Raw genomic sequence first — 22,017 nt, forward strand, 5'->3', positions numbered from 1 at the left:
GCTTCACCAAAGAAGGACCGAAGTCAAAGACTCGACCTCAAAAAAGAAGACCGAGCTCAAGCAGGGGCACTGTTCATACCCTGGGTCAAGATGACCGACCCGGGATGTTCGATAGACAAAGCGACCGACCTCTTCAGGTTAGGACAACCCGACCTCTTCCCAAAGATCTCGGTCAAGTCCCTACGAAAGCCCAAGGAAGGGCCCAAATAGAGGAACACGTCCCAAATCCTAAAGCGGCCCAAGCCTACAGCGAGAAGGGCGGTTCCCTTAAAGATAAGATGACCTCACTTAAAGATAAAAGATAAGATAACTAACTTATCTTATCCACAGAAGGCCACATCTCACCATTATAAATACACTGGAGCACCCAGTATAACTCATACTCTGATTCTACTTAATACCTGCTTAATCCCCTTGCTAACTTAAGCATCGGAGTCCCTTGCAGGTACCCCCCACCCTTCGGTGACAAAGGATCAGCAGCACATTCAGTCCAACAAGTCGGACGCACCAGCTCCGGCCGCTATTCACCAGCCGGACACATCAGTTCCGACCAGCACTCGTCCGAAATCGACCTACAATTTCAGGTAACCCTCGGAATAGTCCCAATCCCTTGGTAACTCAATCTCTCAGATCTTGATCAATAGCCAATTCCTTGGTCTCATTGCTCATGAAGAAATATATGCTTGGTCCCTGATTATACCACACATCATCATAGGTCCAGGTAGAGGGAAGATTATATGTCACCATATCCAAACACAAAAACCCAGATTCTACTCAAGTGTGAGAAGGGATTTCTAGCATGGTTTCATGTTTCCTTTTCCAAGGTTCCCGTAAACCCATTTTACATTCAACCTCTTTTCTAAGATGATTGAACACTAAGCATGAAAAACGAAATTCCTTCTAGCAAATGAAAGAGAATATGAAGAGAAGAACAAATTCACAATCATTGATCCATCAAGTACAACAGAGCTTCCTCTCTCAATGAGAGGGATTTTAGCCATTCATAGCTTAGAGAAAAGTACTCAAGATGGAGTGAGAAGTAAAAACTAAAAGCTCTTCTAACTACTTCATCTTTTTCTCAGTACTTCTTGGGGTTATTTATACTACTCCTTGTTCTAGAAATAAAAGAAATACAAAAAGTGAAAAGAAAAATTACAATTTAGTGGCAAAAGAACTCAATAAACGTGATCTTCTAGCTGGCGTGCGGCTAGCGCTTCAGTGCCGTGCCACACCTTTTTCTGATTCTGGCTTGGCATGCCACACCCAACTCGTCAAGTGGCACGCCCTCCTTCATTAGCCTCCCTGGCGTGCCACGCCTTCGAGCCCAAGTGGCATGCCCAGGGCTTTTTAATCACCCATGTAGCTTGGCGTGCCACACCTTCGATACCAAGTGGCATGCCCAGGTCTTCTCTCTCTTCTTCTTGCTTCTGGAAAATTGAACTAGCGTGGCACACCCAGGGTCTGGCGTGCCACGCCCTTGCTGTGTGCTTGACTCCTTCACTGGCGTGCCACGCCCAACATTCAAGTGGAACGCCCAACCCTTTTCTTGGTTAATTGGTGATGATGGCGTGCCACGCCTGAGACTCAAGTGGCACGCTTGGGTGGAGGATGGATGCTAGTGTGCCACGCCTTCGATACCAAGTGGCACACCCTTATGGTTGGACTCCTAACTTCATTTCTGGAAAATATAACCAGCATGCCACGCCCAGAGGCTGGCGTGCCATGCCCTTCATTTTGCCTTGCTTCCATTAGCTGGCGTGCCACGCCCAGCATACAAGTGGCACGCCATAGTGAGACTTTTGAGATGGCGTGCCATGCCTTCGATACCAAGTGGCACGCCCAGCCCTTGCTTTGGTTGTCTTGTACATTGGCGTGCCATGCCTAGATGCTCAAGTGGCACGCCCAAGTGAGGGTGAGAGCTTGGCATGCCACGCTTCGATCTCAAGTGGCACGCCTAGGCCTTTTATAACCTTCAACTTCCACTCTAGAATCTTGTACTAGCGCCCAAGTGACTTTTTAAGCTGTCATGCCACGCCTTCGACACTAAGTGGCACGCCCATAGTGAGTGATGAGCTAGGCGTGCCATGCCCAACCTGGCGTGCCACGCCCCTTTAATGGCCTTCATTGTTGCCCTCTGGAAAAATGTATTGGCGTGCCACACCCAGCTTCTGGCGTGACACGCTCATGTAATTGCTTGAGAACCCCCTTCTGGACTTCAGAACTGGCGTGGCACGCCCAGCTTCTGGCGTTCCACGCCAGTGCACTTTTGTGGCATTTGCTCCAAGTGGCGCGCCCGTTTCGCACGCCCAGCTTGTTTTGTTGTTTCCTCCCCATTTTTGATGTCTTTTTCACCTGAAATTCAGCACAACGTCATTTCAAAGCAATGTACTACACTATTCATCAAATATTGCATGAATTGCAATGATCAAATGAGATTATGCTCTTTTATTCATCACAACACCAAACTTAAGTTTTGCTTGTCCCAAGCAAATCAGTGTGATTAGTTTCTATAAGAATTGAGACATAACCTAGAGTGGATATAAACACAACTAAGGATAAGGCTAAGTGTTTAACACATGCATGCATATTTTGGTTTAAATGCCGTAAAAAGCTTCTAAATCCTTGAGAGTTCTTTCAAATATAGGTTTTAGGGGTCCTTTTTATTGATTGTCACCTTGAGGTAGTAAGAGTCACTTCATTTTCTTCTTTGGTTGTTCTTTTTCTTCTATTTATTGACCATGACTCTAAGTGTTTTGTCTCAAGACAACCCTTTAGTTAGGCTTTCAATTAGCACTCCCAAACCAGTTAGTTTTACGGTACTAGGTGTTGAAACACACCTAAGCGTTTACTTGCCCAGGCCTCTTCTTGACACATCTTCACCACAAGCATCTACTAGGATTTTCAACTATTTTAAGCTTTTTAATGTTTCTCTTCGTCCTAGTAGTTGATGTTCAGAGCCTTGGGTCTGTATTGCTTACTTATTCTTGGTACTATAGATATTTAAGGAACACCCCTTACCCTCTATTTGTCATACTTTCTAAGACTAGTTGCCTTTCATGACTCATTTTCTTTTTATTTCATTCAAGGTTTTACACTTAGTTCCTTGTCCTTTAGTTTTTGAATGATCTCTCTTGGTCTTAGTCTCTTTTATTATTGTTCTTGCATAACTCACAACAACTCTTATGGAGACAAACTATTCTTTATTGATGATGAAAAAGACTTGAAATTAACATTGCATTTTCTTTCTTGTAATTCAAAGGACTCACAAAAGGCTTCAGTCATTAAAAAAAAACTAAGCATGAAACATAAACTATCCTAGTAGTACTATTTATTCTCAACAGAAAGTAAAACATAGAGATAAAACTTAAACATGATTCAGAAATTAGAGAGTGTCAATCATGGGACTTAACAACCTTTAGCAGCTTCAATTCATTGGCCCCTTTCCTTTGTCTTTCTTCTTGGAAGGAGAGGAGTCATCTTCATCCTTTTTGGAGGATCCCTCTTGTGCTTTGGCGTCCTTGGGCTTCCAAAATCCTAGCCTTCTCATATAGTTTCTTTTGTCCTGTTTGTGTTTAGCTAGGATCTCCTCCTGTCTAGCACTCAACTCCTCCATTCCTTGCATGAATATTGGGTATCCAAGGTTAATAGCGGCCACAACATTGCACAAGTGATTCAGTTTCGCTTGTGTGTTGATATCATATTGCCTCCTTGAGATAGTCCTAGCGTCATAGAGGTTCTTGAACTTGGCCAGATTCCTCTACTGCCATTTGTTTTGCTCTACTATTTTGTTGAGTGCACCTTGCATTTCTCCCCAGTCAAACTGTCCTTGTTGCTCCTTCAGCTCCTCCATACTTCCTTGGAGTTGTTGAATGTTCTCATTCACTTGGTTCCATTATTGTTGTTAATTGTCCTTGAATTAATTGACATCTTCTCTCAGATGGTGTAGGTCTCCTGTCATTTGGTGTACATCTCCTTGTAGTTGCTCCTAGTTGAATCCTTCAGGAAATTATTGGTATTGTTGATATGGTGGTCGTGGTTGGAGTTCTAGAAATTGTGGTTGCTCCTCTGCCTCTTCTTCTTCTTCTTCTTCTTCTTCTTCTTCTTGTGGCATATGAGCATGAGCTCTATGCTCCCTGACCTTATGATGTGGGTTGACAGCCACCACTTTGGCAATCTTTTTGGTAGTTATGAATTTGTCTTGCTTTACTAGCACTTCATCAATGATCTTCTCAACCCCGGCTTCATCACACAACCTTTGTATGATGCTGGGGAATGCCAACTTCGTGTTATCGCCAGTGCTTTTTAGCACCTTATTGATGTTGCTGGCAATCAGCTCCCCAATATTGACATTCTCACCTTTCATGATGCTGTAGATGAGCACAACTCTCTCTTTGGTCACCTCCGAAGTGTTGGATATGGGGATTAGGGATCTTCTCACAAATTCTAGCCACCCTCTAGCTTGGGGGCTCAAATCCCTTCTTCTCAGCTGGTTGGGCCTCCCATCATTGTCGTTTATCCATTGCACATTCAACACACAGACCTCATTGAGGATTTCATTAAATCCTGGGTCTTGTTGCTTCATTCTTTCCTGATAGCTCCGGTTGGAGGTTGTCTGCTTCAACATTAGCATCCTCTCTATGCTGGAGGGGCTATAATCGATGGATTTCCTCCTCACGTAGCTGAGATAACCAAAGGGTTATCCCGGCTGAGGAACGGCATTGGCATAGAACTCCCTCACAAAGTCTTCCACCACCTTTCTTGGTGGGTTGCATAAGAGTACCCAGCCCCTACTGTTTATCTCCCTGTTGATCTCAATGTGCTCATTTTTTCCTAGTTGGAACCCAACCTCTGGGATGATTCCCCTCTCACTCACCCAACCATAGAATTGGTTTTGGTTGAATAAGGAGAGGAACTTGTTCTCATTGAAGGTTGAGCTTGAGGACCCTGAAGTTGGTTCCTTGGTTTTTCTTTTCTTTGATGCTGATTATTTTGGTGGTGCCATTGGGCTGAGAGAGGTGTTTGAAGGTTTTGAAAAATTTTGAGGGATGTTACAAGGAAATGCAAGCAAAACAAGGTTTTTCTCCAACACCAAATTTAAAACTTGATTGTCCCAATTAAGAAAGGGAAAAGAAGTAGGAAAAGAAAGGTGATTCACCCGAAAACTGCCTCTCAACAATTTTCTTACTTGCAAGTGCACCGGATCCTCGTCAAGTAAAAACGCACAATAGAATGAGGTCGAATCCCACAGGGATTGGTAGATCGATCAACTATAATTGGTGAATTGTTCTAGTTAAGTGAAATCAGATTTGGTTTGAGATTGCAGAAAGCAAAATTGGTGGGAAACTTAAATTGCAAGTAATTAAAGAAGCAGAAAATTAAATTACAGGTAATTAAAGTGCAGAAGCTTAAATTGCAAGAAATTAAATGGGAATGGGGAATTAGCATGAAATTAAAGAACAAAAAGTAAACAGAATGGGTAAGATTAGAATGGGGGAATCATTGGGTTCAGGAGATGTATAATTCTCCGGATCAAATTCATTTTAATCTCTTCCACAATCAACGCATTCATTGATATCCTTGGCAATCTTAAGTGATTGGATCCCAATTCCTTGGCTCACCAATCTCTCTGAGCATGAAAAATTTCCCAATTCCTTGATTTAAGTGCTCATGGGAAGAGATGATGTTTGGTCACTGATTATACCACACAAATTCATAGATCAAAGTGTTGGTAGGATTACATGTCACTATATCCATGCAAACCCCAATCTAATCCAATGTGAGAAAGTATTTCTAGCATGATCTCTTCATTCCTCTTCCAAGGTTCTGAGGAGATCCAATTATGAATAGTTTCTTTCTCAAGATAACTATCCAATTGAATGAAGAACGAAAGCTTTCTAGCAAAATCAAGAGAAAAGAAAGAAGAAGATTGATGAAAAGCCCCTTCTAACTTAAATTCTAAGTTATTTATACACTCTCTTCTATTGATCTTCAAGCTTTGAATTGGGCTTTTGGCATTGATGAAATTGGGTTGAAAATGGCTCTAATTGATTGCACTTGGTGTTGAGAAGAGATCTGTGTAAAATTTGAATCCTGATGCTTCACGTTTGAGTCAACGTTTGAGGACCAACGTTGACTCAAACGCCATGTAGAACAAAACCAGAAAACCATAAAGCTTGCTGTCATTGGCATTTGATTCAACGTTGAGGGCCAACGTCAGCTAACTCACGCGTACGTGTACCTTGCGCTTTCACGCCAAAGGGTCAAAAATGCTCATCCACGCGTACATGTACTTCATGCATGTGCGTGGATGCAAGATCTTCATTTTGCAGTTTTAAAACAAAGTAGGGGACGTTGGCTTCAGCGTTTGACCCCCAACGTTCCCTCCAACATTGGCAATTTCATGCATACACATACCCCACGCTTGCGCATGCATTGGTATTTTTTTCATCCACGTGTATGCGTCACTGACGCGTACGCGTCGATTCAAAATTTTCAAATCTGAATTTTGGGCTGAGCATCGCGAACATTGGAGGCTAGCATTTGAGGTAACGTTGGACCTCCAATGTTCGATTTTGACGCGTACGCGTGATCCACGCAAACGCGTGGATGGTCATTTTTGCCATTCCACACGTGTGCGTATGCAAGCTTGCGCACGGATATCAAATTTTGCTTTTTCACGCATACGCGTCATATACGCGTACGCGTCATTCAAAATTCACTTAGCTCCAGAATTCAATTTTTTCGTCACCACGTTGGGGGTAACGTTGGATGTCCAATGCTACATCAAACGTGAGCATCAGCAGTAATTACAGAGAAGTGCTTTGTTTCTCTTCGAACGTTTGAGTCAACGTTGGTGGTCCAACTAGGCCACCAACGTTGCTTCTTCTCCATCTTTACATGCTCATTCTTCAACCTTCCTCCATGCTTTCTTTCACCTATCATCAACCTATACATGCATTAAAGCCTTGCTAAAGTTATGAGGATTCTAATCACTCTTAGCACACAGGTAGTTATAGCATACTTCTCATGAAATTGCATTAAATTAATCATAATTGGATGAATCTAGGTATGCATGAATTTCTACCCAAATGTTTTACTTATAACTCAAGAAAGTGCATAAAACCTATTAAAAACAAAGAAAAAGGCTAGTGAAACTAGCCTAAGATGCCCTGACATCACAACACCAAACTTAAATCTTGCTTGTCCCTAAGCAAGTACTGAGTTATTAAGAAGAAAGGATGAAACAGAAGGGGATGTTCATATCAGCAAAGCATTATTAGTAGCTCATGGGTTTTATGCAGACAATACAGTAGCTAGCTTCTTATTGATCTTTAAGCATAGAATGTCTCCTTCAAGCATCAATTAACATACTGCTATGATCTCTTATTATTTACTTATCCTTGGTAGTTGGTTTTCTTCATTTTCTTTTCCTGTAAACTTTAGCTCAGTGTCATGTGTTATAGCAGTTTCTTAGCTCATTTGTACTTAACTCATTATTCACTACAGACACTTGGCTCACAATTCTTCTTAGAACATTGATGCCTAACACCTCTTTGGGTTACTAAATGTCTTGTAACTAGGTTGCTCTTGATAGTGGACTTTTGGTTGATAATCTCAGGTTAGTTAACCCAAGTTACCAAGTGTTAAAGCACTCTATAGAACCTAATCATCCAAGCAGATCCTAGTACAAAGACACCACAGGTATATGTCCTAAGGTCTAAGCTATTGGTGTCTAGTCTTATTCTTTTCTTTCTTTTGTTTTTGCTGCCACTTTTGGCTTTTCTTTTCCCTTCTTTTTGGTTTGTTTCTGTTTCATCCAAGGACTTTTCTTTACTAAGATTCATAGACAGCATGCTAGTTTACACCTAAAAGGGGAACAATCTATATTTTTATTTAATATAAGTGAACTACCACACAATCAAACATATATACCACCACTTACTGTTATTTCACTTCATGCTAACAAGAAACTATTCCACTTCTGTTCAAACATTTCTTTTATTCAAATTGAAAGGACTTAGGGGACAAGACAAGCATTCAAGCAATTGAAATTGAAAGCACACACACTTAGGCTAGCATACTTATTGCAAAATTAAACATGTTCTTTCTTTATTGAATGTGATAAGCAAGGAGCAGGTCCACCTTTTAAAATGAAACATGTTCTTTCTTTTTCTTCTCGCTTGCTTGCTTACTAGTTTCTCCCTTGCCCTTGCCCTTTAGCTTTTGCCAGAATCCAACTTTTTTCATTGTCTCTTCTATTATGTTTTCAAGGCGTATTGCTTTGTCTATTTCTTTGTCGTTCCTTTCCTTGAAGTATTCATCGTGAATTGGAAATGCTGGGTCCATGCTATGCAGATGTTCTCCAATGTAGTTGAGCTTGATTTGGCCATTTATCTTGCATTCGGAAGGATTGTGAATTCCTTGAATGCTCTCATGTTCTCAACTTGCAGTTGGGCCAGCTGGTTGAATGATTCTTGAAATTGTGAAGCTTGTTCCTTTTGCATAACTAAGGATCTTGACTCATAGTCTCTCTGTTGACTCATCATTCTCAACTGAAGCTCCTCTTATCTTTGTTGAGCTCTCATGTACTGTGAATGGAATTCCCCCTGCTTCTCTTGTATCCCCATGTACTGTTCTGATAACCTTTCAATTGCTTCTTGCATCTGAACCATGTCCATGTTGTTTTGTGGTTGGAATTGTTGCTATTCTTCTTGTTCTTCTTGTGGTTCTTCTTATGGTTCTTCTTGTTGTTGTTCTTCTTCCCTTGGTTCTTGTCTCTTTCTCCTTCTTTGTGGCTTTTGACTTTGTTGTGCCTCTGTGACATTCATCATCCTTTCGAGGGTCATAGGCATGCCTGGGTACAACCATGTTGGGTTTGCATCTTCCAGTGGCACTCTGGCATTCATACACAACCGCATAATGGTACTTGGGTAATAGAGCCAAGCTTCAGCAGAATTCTTCTCTGTAATCTTTTGAATATCACTTGCAATGATCTTGTGAACCCTTACCTCTCCTCACACCATTATACAGTGTAGCATGAAATCCCTTTGCTTGTTAACTTCGGAGGTGTTCACTGTGCCCAGAATTGATCTCTTTATAAGCTCATACCACCCTTTTGCTTCAGGGGTGAGATCTCCCCTTTTCAAGAACTCGTGCCTTCCGTGATCATCTCTCTCCCAATCAGTATTCACCACACAGATATCACTAGAGATTTCATCATAATCAGGGTTTCCATTTACTCTTTCGTGGTACCCTGGCTCATCAAATCGTGCTGGCCTAAGTCCTAAGACCTTCATGATAGTCTTCGAACTAAAGTCCACTTCTACTCCCCGTACATAGCTCTTGTATGTTGGGGCTTCATTCATATTAAGCCCTGGGGTGTTAGCATAAAACTTGAATATTAAGTCCACTTTTGATCTTGGCTTTAATTTCTAGGCACCCTTCATCAAGCAGCTGAAGCGGGACTTTTGGATATATCTTTTTGTCATTCATCCACCCAGGTTGCATTTGATGGTACCATGATCTGAACTTCCATTTATCATATTTGTTTTCACCTTCTTCAACCATGGGTTCCTTTCCCCTTCTTCTTTTGGAACTCGAAGAAGAAGCCATGCTTCCCTTGATTGGTTGGCTGAGTTAAGGTTAAAGGTTTATGAATAAGATTGGTTAAGGTGATGTACTCTCGGAGGAAAAGTGTTTGAAATTAAGGTAGTGTTATGGATGCAAGTGAACAAGGGTGCTTTGTTTCCCAAGGAACACGGTTTCTAGGATTTGGGTTTAGAGAACACAAGATTTGAATATCTGGAGTACAAGATGTGTGAAATTTTAGTTCATATGCACAGTTCAAGTGAGGTTATTTATAGTACGCTTTAATGAAGAATGGATGGTTATGATTCATTGGGACAAGTGGTAAATGAAGGTTGTGCATGCAAGGTTGAATAAAGACAAAAGTTGCCTCTTCATGAACCATATCTCTTCGGTCTTCAAAGTGTTTCTTCCAAGGATGTGCAGATTCACCCTTCAAGCCATGTGATCCACTTTTGTCTTCATGCTAGTCTTATCCTTCCTTGTCTTGTCCCTTTCATTAAATAGTTCTCTGCTCACCTAACCATCATAACAAGACAAAAGAGTAAGTACTAATGGGTGGTAGCAAAAGAATAGTTAATATTTAAAACTCAAACTTTGACTATCATTCCTCATTCTTGTTTAACCTACCGTGACTCTTTTTGGTGCAACCATATATATAGTTTTTAAGGACACCAAACTTAGTGTTTGGTTATATGGTTCAAAGTGTCATTACCTCCAAGTGTTGTTATTGAAATCTCAACTAAATTATTATCACTTTTTGGTTAAACCATCATGAGAAAAACCTTTTTTGTTATGAACTAGAAATTATAACCATGGTTGCAGTCTCATGACTTTCAAAATTTAAGAAAACTTTGACTCTCATGACTTGTTCTTGCAATATATAAAACACCAAACTTAATGTTTGGCTATCTATTCCAAGAAACACCTGTCAAAATAGCAATAAGATCATCATTTTTTTGAACTTTGTACAGACACACCAAACTTAGAATCGGATCATATACTCTTCAATGTCATGAATAGTTGTCAAAATTGTCTAAGCGAACTTGAATTCATGTTAGAGCAACAATTATTATTCATACTGAAATATTAAAAATGAGGAAATTAAATCATGGGCTGCCTCCCATGGAGCGCTTCTTTAGCGTCATTAGCTTGACGGTTGGTTTACTGCTACGGTGGATTGTAATGCCTCAAATCTTTTCCCCTTACAGTGAGGCTCTCTCCACTTGAGTCCTTGATGATTTCTAAATGTTCCAAGGAAAAGACCTTTCTGATGGTGAACACTTGAGGTAACTGAGATGGAATGGTGGGAATATAGGGTGGGATTGATGGATGGTAGATTGATATCACCTTGTCTCCAGGTGAGAAACCTTCTGTAGGAACTTTTTTGTTTCTCCATCCCTGATGAGTGGATAATTTATACGCTTTTTGGCATTGTTTTTACATAGTTTTTAATATGTTTTAGTTACTTTTTTGTATATTTTTATTAATTTTTATGCAAAAATCATATTTCTGGACTTTACTATGAGTTTGTGTGTTTTTCTGTGATTTCAAGTATTTTCCGGCTGAAATTGAGGGACCTGAGCAAAAATCCGATTCAGAGGCTGAGAAAGGACTGAAGATGCTGTTGGATTCTGACCTCCCTGTACTCGAAGTGGCTTTTTTGGAGCTACAGAAGCCCAATTGGCGCGATCTTAATTGTGTTGGAAACTAGACATCTTGGGCTTTCCAGAAATGTATAATAGTTCACACTTTGCTCGAGATTTGATTGCCCAAATTGGCATCAAAATGCCGGTCAGAGACCCATTCCTAGCGTAAAACGCCATAATGGCACCAAAGCTGGAGTTAAACGCCCAAATTGGAACCAAAACTGGCATTTAAACTCCAAGAAGAGCCTATGCACGTGAAAGCTTCAATGCTCAGCCCAAACACACACCAAGTGGGCCCCAGAAGTGGATTTCTGCACTATCTACACTTAGTTACTCATTTTCTGTAAACCTAGTTTACTAGTTTAGTATAAATAGCATGTTTTACTATTGTATTCATATCTTTAGATCATTTTTGAGACTATCTCTGTATCACTTTTGATCTATTGATCACGTTTTGGGGGCTGGCCATTTGGCCATGCCTAGACCTTCATCACTTATGTATTTTCAACGGTGGAGTTTCTACACCTCATAGATTAAGGTGTGGAGCTCTACTGTTCTTCATGAATTAATGAAAAGTACTATTGTTCTTCTATTCAATTTACGCTTATTCTTGTTCTAAGATATTCACTCGTACTTCAACCTGATGGATGTGATGATCCGTGACATTCATCATCATCCTCCTTTATGAACGCGTGCCTGACAACCACTTCCGTTCTATCTGCAAGATCTTGAGTGTGTATCTCTTGGCCTTCTGGTTCACGATGCATGGTTGCCTTTCCTGACAACAGAGCCTTCCATTCCATGAGATCAGAGTTTCCTTGGTATAAGCTAGAATCAATTGGCAGCATTCTTTAGATCCGAAAAGTCTAAACCTTGTATGTGGTATTCCAAGTAGGATCTGGGATGGGATAACTGTGACGCACTTCAAACTCGTGATTGTTGGGCACAGTGACAGTGTGCAAAAGGATCAATGGATCTTATTCCGACATGATCGAGAACTGACAGCTAATTAGCCATGCGGGAAACCGTAGCGGACATGTTTTCACTGAGAGGATAGATGGTAGCCATTGACAATGGTGATCCACCAACATACAGCTTGCCATGGAAGGGAGTACGCATGATTGGATGAGGACAATGGGAAAGCAGAGGCGTAGAGGGAACAAAGCATCTCCATACACTTATCTGAAATTCCCACCAATGAATTGCATAAGTATCTCTATCCTATTTTATGTTTTATTTCTTTTTTAATTATCAAAACCTCATAATCATTTGAATTCACCTGACTGAGGTTTACAAGATGACCATAGCTTGCTTCAAGCCGACAATCTTCGTGGGATCGACCCTTACTCACGTAAGGTATTACTTGGATGACCCAGTGTACTTGCTGGTCAGCTATGCGGAGTTGTGAAAAGTGTGAATCACGATTTTATGTACCATGTTTTTGGCGCCGTTGTTGGGGACTGTTCGAGTTTGGCCAACTGACGGTTCATCTTGTTGCTTAGATTAGGTATTTTTCTTTTTTATTTTTTTTCCAGAATTTTTAATAAAGAATTCTAGAGTTTCAGATGATGCTTTTATCATCACAGGAGCCTTTTTTATTCCCATCAATTTGGCTGTTGTATGTAATTCTTTGCTAAAGCTTGGCTAGCCATATCTAATCTTTTTAGACTGAAGCTTTAGACTAACTTTGCATGATTCCTGGAATTCGTATTAAAAATTTTGAATTTCTTTATCTTCTTTTTTGAAAAATTTTTCGAAAAATACAAAAAAATTTATAAAATCATAAAATCAAAAATACTTTGTGTTTCTTGTTTGAGTCTAGAGTCAAATTTTAAGTTTGGTGTCAATTGCATGTCTTTATTCTTCTTGCATTTTTTGAAAGTATATTCTTGTGTTCTTCATTGATATTTAGTGCACGAAATTGTGATCTCAATGGCGCCAACAACTTGGTACGCACAATTATAATCTCAACTCTTTTTTACAACTTCACACAACTAACCAGCAAGTGCACTGGGTCGTCCAAGTAATAAACCTTACGTGAGTAAGGGTCGATCCCACGGAGATTGTCAGCTTGAAGCAAGCTATGATCATCTTGTAAATCTTAGTCAGGCGGATTCAAATGGTTATGGAGTTTTGATAATAAAAAGATAAATAAACATAAAATAAAGATAGATATACTTATGTAATTCATTGGTGGGAATTTCAGATAAGCGTATGGAGATGCATTGTTCCTTCTGAATATCTGCTTTCCTATTGCCTTCATCCAATCCTTCATACTCCTTTCCATGGCAAGCTATATGTTGGGTGTCACCGTTGTCAATTGCTACTTCCCGTCCTCTTAGTGAAAATGGTCCTCTACGGTTTCTGTACGGCTAATTAACTATCAGATTTCTCGTCTCGGATGAAAAATACCATGCACAGATATCGTATGGCTAATCAGCTGTTGGTTCTCGATTGTGTAGGAATAGGATTTACTATCCTTTTACGTCTATCACCACGCCCTACAGTCGTGAGTTTGAAGCTCTTCACAGTCATCCCTTCCCAGATCCTACTTGGAATACCACAGACAAGGTTTAGACTTTCCGGATCTCGGATTCAGATGCCCCATTGTCAAAGGGGAGTCGATGTGAATCGTTGATGAGAAACCCAAGAGATATACATTCAAGCTTGTTTTCATATAGAACGGAAGTGGTCGTCAATCACACGTTCATAAGTGAGAATGGTGATGAGTGTCACATAATCATAACATTCATCATGTTCTTGTGTGGGAATGGATATCTTACAGTATGAATAAGCATGAATTGAATATAAGAACAATAGTACTTTGCATTAATACTCAAGGAATAGCAGAGCTCCACAACTTAATCTATGGTGTGTAGAAACTCCACCGTTGAAAATACATAAGTGAAAATAAGGTAGGCATATAAGTGAAAATAAGGTAGGCCTGCCCCCAATGTCTAAGGACTAACAATGATCAAAGATTTACAAAAGCTCGTCCAAAGATCCCTAATACAATAGTAAAAAGTTCTATTTATACTAAACTAGTTACTAGGGTTACAGAAATAAGTAAATGATGCAGAAATCCACTTTCGGGCCCACTTGGTGTGTGCTTAGGCTGAGCATTGACGCTTTCACGTTTAGAGATCTTCCTTAGAGTTAAACGCCAGTTTGTAACTTGTTTCTCACGTTTGACTCTAGCTTGCAACTGGTTTCTGGCGTTTAACGCCAGAATAGGGTAGAAAGCTGGCGTTAAACGCCAGTTTGTGTCGTCTAAACTCGGGCAAAGTATGAACTATTATATATTTCTGAAAAGCCCTGGATGTCTACTTTCCAACGCAATTGAGAGCGCGCCATTTGGGTTTTTGTAGCTCCAAAAATTCCATTTCGAGTGCAGGAAGGTTAGAATCCATCAGCATTAGCAGTCCTTTGTCAGCCTCTGAATCAGATTTATGCTCAGGTCCCTCAATTTCAGCCAGAAAATACCTGAAATCACAGATAAACACACAAACTTATAGTAAAGTCCAGAAATGTGAATTTTTCTTAAAAACTAATAAAAATACACTAAAAAGTAACTATATCATCTAAAAACTATGTAAAAACAATGCCAAAAAGCGTATAAATTATCCACTCATCACAACACCAAACTTAAATTGTTGCTTGTCCCCAAGCAACTGAAAACAAATTAGGATAAAAAGAAGAGAATATACAATGAATCTCACAATATCAATGAAACTTAGTCCCAATTAGATTAGCGGGGCTTGTAGCTTTTTGCTTTTGAACAGTTTTGGCTTCTCACTTTTTCCTTTGAAATTCAGAATGATTGGCATCTATAGGAACTCAGAATTTTAAATAGTGTTATTGATTCTCCTAGTTCAGTATGTTGAATCTTGATCACAGCTACTTTATGAGTCTTGGTCGTGGCCCTAAGCACTTTGTTTTCCATTATTACCACCGGATACATAAATGCCACAGACACATAACAGGGTAAACCTTTTCAGATTGTGACTCAGCTTTGCTAAAGTCCCCAGTTAGAGGTGTCCAGAGTTCTTAAGCACACTCTTTTTGCTTTGGATCACGACTTTAACCACTCAGTCTCAAGCTTTTCACTAGGACCTTCATGCCACAAGCACATGGTTAGGGACAGCTTGATTTAGCCGCTTAGGCTTGGATTTTATTTCCTTGGGCCCTCATATCCATTAATGCTCAAAGCCTTGGATCCTTTTTACCCTTGCCTTTTGGTTTTAAGGGCTATTGGATTTTTTCTCTATTGGCTTTTTCTGCTTGCTTTTTCTTTTTCTTTCTTTTTCTTTTAATTTTTGCCACTTCTTTTTTTCGCAAGCTTTCTTATTCACTGCTTTTTCTTGCTTCAAGAATCAATTTCATGATTTTTCAAATCATCAATAATATTTCTCTTTGTTCATCATTCTTTCAAGAGCCAATAATTTTAACATTCATAAACAACAAGATCAAAATTATGCACTGTTCAAGCATTCGTTCAGAAAACCAAAAGTATTGCCACCACATCAAAATAATTAAACTAATTTTAAGATAAAATTTGAAATCCAAGTACTTCTTGTTCTTTTGTAATTAAGCACATTTTTCATTTAAGAGAGGTGAAATATTCATGGAATTATTTATATCTTTAAGACATAGACATTAGACACTGATGATCATGTAGTAAAGACACAAAACATAGCCAAACATAAAGCTTAAAACCGAAAATAGAAAAATACATAGACAAGAAGATTAAGGAATGAGTCCACCTTAGTGAGGGTGGCGTCCTCCTCTTGAAGAACCAATGGTTCTCTTGAGCTCCTCTATGTCACTTCCTTGCCTTTGTTGCTCCTCCCTCATAGCTCTTTGATATTCTCTAATATCATGGAGAATGATGGAGTGCTCTTGGTGCTCCACCTTTAGTTGGTCCATGTTGTAACTCAAGCCTTCCAAAGAGGTGTTGAGTTGCTCCTAATAGTTGTATGGAGAAAATTCCATCCCTTGAGGCATCTCAGGGATTTCTTGATGAGGATCTTCCTCATGTTCTTGTTGAGGTCCATGAATGGGCTCTCTTGTTTGCTCCATCCTCTTTTTAGTGACGCGTTTGTCCTCTTCAATGAGGATGTCTCCTTCTATGTCAATCCCAGCCAAATTGCATAGGTGACAAATGAGATGAAGGAAGGCTAACCTTGCCAAAGTGGAGGACTTGTCATCCACCTTGTAGAGTTCTAGAGGAATGATATCATGAACTTCCATTTCCTTCTCGATCATGATACTATGGATCATGATAGCTCGATCCACAGTCACTTTGGGTCGGTTTCTAGTAGGAATGATGGAGCGTTGGATGAACTCCAACCATCCTCTAGCCACAGGCTTAAGGTTTGGTCTTTTCAATTGAACCGGATTGCCTCTTGAGTCTCTTTTCCATTGAGCTCCTTCCACACATATGTCCATGAGGACTTGGTCCAACCTTTGATCAAAGTTGACCCATCTAGTGTAGGGGCGTGCAATTTCTTGCATCATTGGCAAGTGGAACGCCAACCTTACATTTTCTGGACTGAAATATAAGTATTTCCCCCGAACCATTGTATGCCAATTCTTTGGATTTGGGTTCATACTTTGATCATGGTTCCTAGTGATCCATGCATTGACATAGAACTCTTGAACCATTAAGATTCCGACTTGTTAAATGGGGTTGGTAAGAACTTCCGAACCTCTTCTTCCGATTTCATGTCGGATCTCCGGATACTCATTTTTCTTGAGCATGAAAGGGACCTCAGGGATCACCTTCTTCTTGGCCACAACTTCATAGAAGTGGTCTTGATGGACCTTTGAGATGAATCTCTCCATCTCCCAAGACTCGGACGTGGAAGCTTTTGCCTTCTCTTTCCTTTTTCTAGAGGTTTCTCCGGCCTTAGGTGCCATAAATGGTTATGAAAAAACAAAAAGCAATGCTTTTACCACACCAAAGTTAAAAGTTTTGCTCATCCTCGAGCAAAAGAAGAAAGAAAGAAGGGGAAGAAGAAGAAAATAGAGGAGATGTAGGGTTATAGGTGGTTCAGCCAAGAGGGGGGAGGTATTTGTGTTGTGTGAATATGAAAGAGTAGTGGGGAGTTTATATAGGGGTGAGGGGAGGGTTAGGTTTCGGTCATTAGGGTTGGGTTGGGAGGGAAAAATGTTTTGAATTTGAAAGGTGAGGTAGGTGGGGTTTTGGGGGAAGAGGGGTGAAGGTGATTGGTAAAGAGAATAGGATTTGATAGGTGAGGGGTATTTGGGGAAGAGTGTTGTGGGAGGTCAGGTGGGGATCCTGTGGGGTTCACAGATCCTGAGGGGTCAAGGATTTATCATCCCTACTCCTATTAGGCGTGTAGACGCCCTTATAGTGCAATCCTGGCGTTTAACGCCAGATTGCGGCTTGTTTCTGGCGTTAAATGCCAGCTTTTATTCCTTTCCTGGCGTTAAACGCTAAGTTGCAACCTGTTTCTGGCGTTTAACGCCAGATTGTTGTTTTTTTCTGGCGTTTAACGCCAGTCTGGTGCTTCTTTCTGGCGTTTAACACCCAAAATGGTGCTAGACTGGGTGTTAAATGCCGATTCTCCTACCCTTACTGGCGTTTAAACGCCAGTAAGTATCTCCTCTAGGGTGTGCTGTTTTTAATGCTATTTTTTATTTTTCTTTAATTTTTGTAGTTATTTTTGTGACTCCACATGATCATCAACCTAAAAAAAAAGAATATAACATAGATAAATAAAATTGGGTTGCCTCCCAATAAACTCTTCTTTAATGTCAATAGCTTGATAGTCAGCTCTTATGGAGCTTCACAAATGTTCAGAGCATTGTTGGGGCCTCCCAACACCAAACTTAGAGTTTGAATGTGGGGGTTCAACACCAAACATAGAGTTTGGTTGTGTCCTTCCAACACCAAACTTAGAGTTTGACTGTGGGGGGTTTTGTTTGACTCTGCACTGAGAGAAACTTTTCTTGCTTCCTCTCCATGGTTACAGAGGGAGATCCTTGAGTTTTAAATACAAGGTAGTCCTCATTTAATTGAAGGATCAACTCTCCTCTATCCACATCAATCACAGGTTTTGCTGTGGCTAGGAAGGGTCTTCCAAGGATAATGGATTCATCCTCATCCTTCCCAGTGTCTAGGATTATGAAATCAGCAGGGATGTAAAGGCCTTTGACCTTTACTAGCACATCCTCTACCTGTCCATAAGCCTTTTTCATGGATTTGTCTGCCATCTCTAATGAGAATTTAGCAGCCTGTACATCAAAGATTCCTAGTTTCTCCATTACAGAGAGTGGCATTAAGTTTATGCCTGACCCTAGGTCACACAGAGCCTTCTCAAAGGTCATGGTTCCTATGGTACAAGGAATTAGGAATTTACCAGGATCCTATTTCTTTTGAGGTAATGTCTGCCTAACCAAGTCATTCAGTTCATTAGTGAGCAAGGGGGGTTCATCTACCCAAGTCTCATTACCAAATAACTTGGCATTCAGCTTCATGATAGCTCCAAGGTACTTAGCAACTTGCTCTTCAGTAATATCCTCATCCTCCTCAGAGGAAGAATATTCATCAGAGCTTATGAATGGCAGAAGTAGGTTCAATGGAATCTCTATGGTCTCTAGTTGAGCCTCAGATTCCTTAGGTTCCTCAATTGGGAACTTTTTTTTGTCCAGAGGACGTCCCATGAGTTCTTCCTCACTAGGATTCACGTCCTTCTCCTTCTCTCTAGGTTTGGCCACACCAAGTAAGGTTATGGCCTTGCACTCTCTTTTTGGATTCTCTTCTGTATTGCTTGGGAGAGTACTAGGAGGAGTTTCAGTGACTTTTTTACTCATTTGGCCCACTTGTGCCTCCAAATTTCTAATGGAGGACCGTGTTTCATTCATGAAACATAGAGTGGCCTTAGATAGATTAGAGACTATGTTTTCTAAGCTAAAGGGGCTCTGCTCAGAATTCTCTATCTATTGCTGAGAGGATGATGGAAAAGGCTTGCTATTGCTAAACCTATTTGTTCCACCATTATTAAAGCCTTGTTGAGGCTTTTGTTGATCCTTCCATGAGAAATTTGGATGATTTCTCCATGAGGGATTATAGGTATTTCCATAGGCTTCACCCATGTAATTCACCTCTGCCATTGCAGGGTTCTCAGGATCATAAGCTTCTTCTTCAAAAGATGCTTCTTTAGTACTGTTGGATGCATTTTGCAATCCATTCAGACTCTGAGAAATCATATTGACTTCCTGAGTCAACATTTTGTTCTGACCCAATATGGCATTCAGAGCATCAATTTCAAGAACTCCTTTTCTCTGAGGCATCCCATTACTCACAGGATTCCTTTCAGAGGTGTACATGAACTGGTTATTTGCAACCATTTCAATGAGTTCCTGAGCTTCTGCAGGCGTTTTCTTCAGGTGAATAGATCCACTTGCAGAATGGTTTAATGACATCTTAGACAATTCAGACAGACCATCATAGAATATATCCAGGATGGTCCATTCTGAAAGCATGTCAGAAGGACACTTTTTGATCAGTTTCTTGTATCTTTCCCAAGCTTCATAGAGGGATTCACCTTCTTTCTGCCTGAAGGTTTGAACATCCACTCTAAGCTTGCTCAGCTTTTGAGGAGGAAAGAACATGGCTAAGAAAGCCATGACCAGCTTATCCCAAGAGTTCAGGCTATCTCTAGGTTAAGAGTCCAACCATATTCTAGATCTGTCTCTTACAGCAAAAGGGAAAAGCATAAGCCTGTAGACCTCGGGATCAACCCCATTGGTCTTAACAGTATCACAGATCCGCAAGAATTCGGTTAAGAACTGAAAAGGATCTTCTGATGGAAGTCCATGAAACTTGCAATTCTGTTGCATCAGAGAAACTAATTGAGACTTTAGCTCAAAATTGTTTGCTCCAATGGCAGGGATTGAGATGCTTCTTTTATGGAAATTGGAATTTGGTGCAGTGAAGTCACCAAGCATCTTTCTTGCGTTGTTGTTGGGTTCGGCCATGTCTCCTTCTTTTTCGAGATTCTCTGTAACGTTTTCTCTGGATTGTTGTGCTTTAGCTTCTCTTAGCTTCTTCTTCAGAGTATTTTCAGGTTCAGGATCTGCTTTTACAAGAATGTCCTTGTCCTTGTTCCTACTCATATGAGAAAAAAGAGAACAGAAAAGAAGAGGAATCCTCTATGTCACAGTATAGAGATTCCTTTATGTGAGTAGAAGAATAAGAATGAAGGAAGAAGAAGAAAAATTTGAACACAGAGAAGGGAGGGGTTTGAATTTTGAGAAGAGAAGTGTTAGTAAATAAATAAAATAAATAAAAAGAGAGAGAGGGAAATTCGAAATTAGAAGAAAAGAGAAGAAAAATATTTTTGTTTTTATTTTAATTATTAGTTAGAATTCGAAAATTAAGAAAGGGAATGAAATTAAAAGTTAAAACAATTAGTTAAATAAAAAGATTTTTGAAAAAGAGGAAGGTGATTTTCGAAAATTAGAGAGAGAAAAGTAGTTAGGTGGTTTTGAAAAAGATAAGAATTAGTAAAACAAACAAAAATTCAATTAGTTAGTTGAAAAATATTTGAAAATCAATTTTGAAATGATAAGAAGTTAGAAAAGATTTTGAAATTGATTTTGAAAAAGATATGATTTGAAAAAGATATGATTGAAAAGATATTTTGAAAAAGATTTGAAAAGGAAATTAAAAAGATTTGATTTTAAAATTAAAATTGATTACTTGTCTAACAAGAAACTAAAAGATATGATTCTAGAATTTAAAGATTGAACCTTTCTTAACAAGAAAGTAACAAACTTCAAACTTTTTAATCAATCACATTAATTGTTAGAAAAGTTTTCGAAAATTATGAAATAAAATTAAAAATGATTTTGAAAATCAATTTTTAAAATTTTCGAAAATAAATAAAAAAATGAAAAAGATTTGATTTTTGAAAAAGATTTGAAAAGATAAGATTTTTAAAAATGAAATCTTGATTTGACTAACAAGAAATAACTTATTTTTAAAAAATTTTTGACTAAGTCAACCTAAAGATTTCAAAAATTATTAATAAAATAAGGAAAATATATTTTTTGATTTTTTTTGAATTTAATGAGGAAAGAGAAAAAGCATAAAATGACTCAACACATAAAAATTTTGGATCAAAACAAATGATGCATGCAAGAACACTATGAATGTCAAGATGAACACCAAGAACACTTTGAAGATGAAGATGAACATTAAGACTTATTTTTGATAAATCTTTAAGAAAAGAAAACCATACAAGACACCAAACTTAGAAATTTTTAATGGTTAGACACTAACAAAACAATAATGCATATGAAAAACAAGAAAAGACACAAAACAAGAAAATTTAAAGATCAAACAAGGAGACTTATCAAGAACAACTTGAAGATCATGAAGAACACATGCATGAATTTTTCAAAAATTTTTAGAAAATTAAAAAGATGCAATTGACACCAAACTTAAAAATTGACTCTAGACTCAAACAAGAAACACAAAATTATTTTTGATTTTATGATTTTAATTTTTTTGTTGGATTTTTCAAAAATAATTTTTAGAAAAACGAAAAAGAAAAAAATTTTGAAAGATTTTTGAAAACTTTTTGAAAATAAAATAAAGGTTGAAACAAAAAGAAAATTCCCTAATCTAAGCAACAAGATGAACCGTCAGTTGTCCAAACTCGAACAATCCCCGGCAACGGCGCCAAAAACTTGGTGCACGAAATTGTGATATCAATGGCGCCAGAAACTTGGTACGCACAATTATAATCTC

The 22,017-nt window shown here is 39.1% G+C and overlaps 1 non-coding gene across 1 annotated transcript; it reads left to right on the forward strand.

The window, feature by feature from the left end:
• Positions 1-19,739: 19,739 nt before the first annotated feature.
• LOC112798727 (small nucleolar RNA R71) lies at positions 19,740-19,847 on the forward strand. Its single transcript, XR_003200325.1, has one exon. It is a non-coding gene; the product is annotated as a small nucleolar RNA R71 (small nucleolar RNA).
• The last annotated feature ends 2,170 nt before the right edge of the window (positions 19,848-22,017 follow it).

Source organism: Arachis hypogaea, chromosome 4, assembly GCF_003086295.3.
Source record: "Arachis hypogaea cultivar Tifrunner chromosome 4, arahy.Tifrunner.gnm2.J5K5, whole genome shotgun sequence".
NCBI classification, from domain to species: Eukaryota; Viridiplantae; Streptophyta; class Magnoliopsida; order Fabales; family Fabaceae; genus Arachis; species Arachis hypogaea.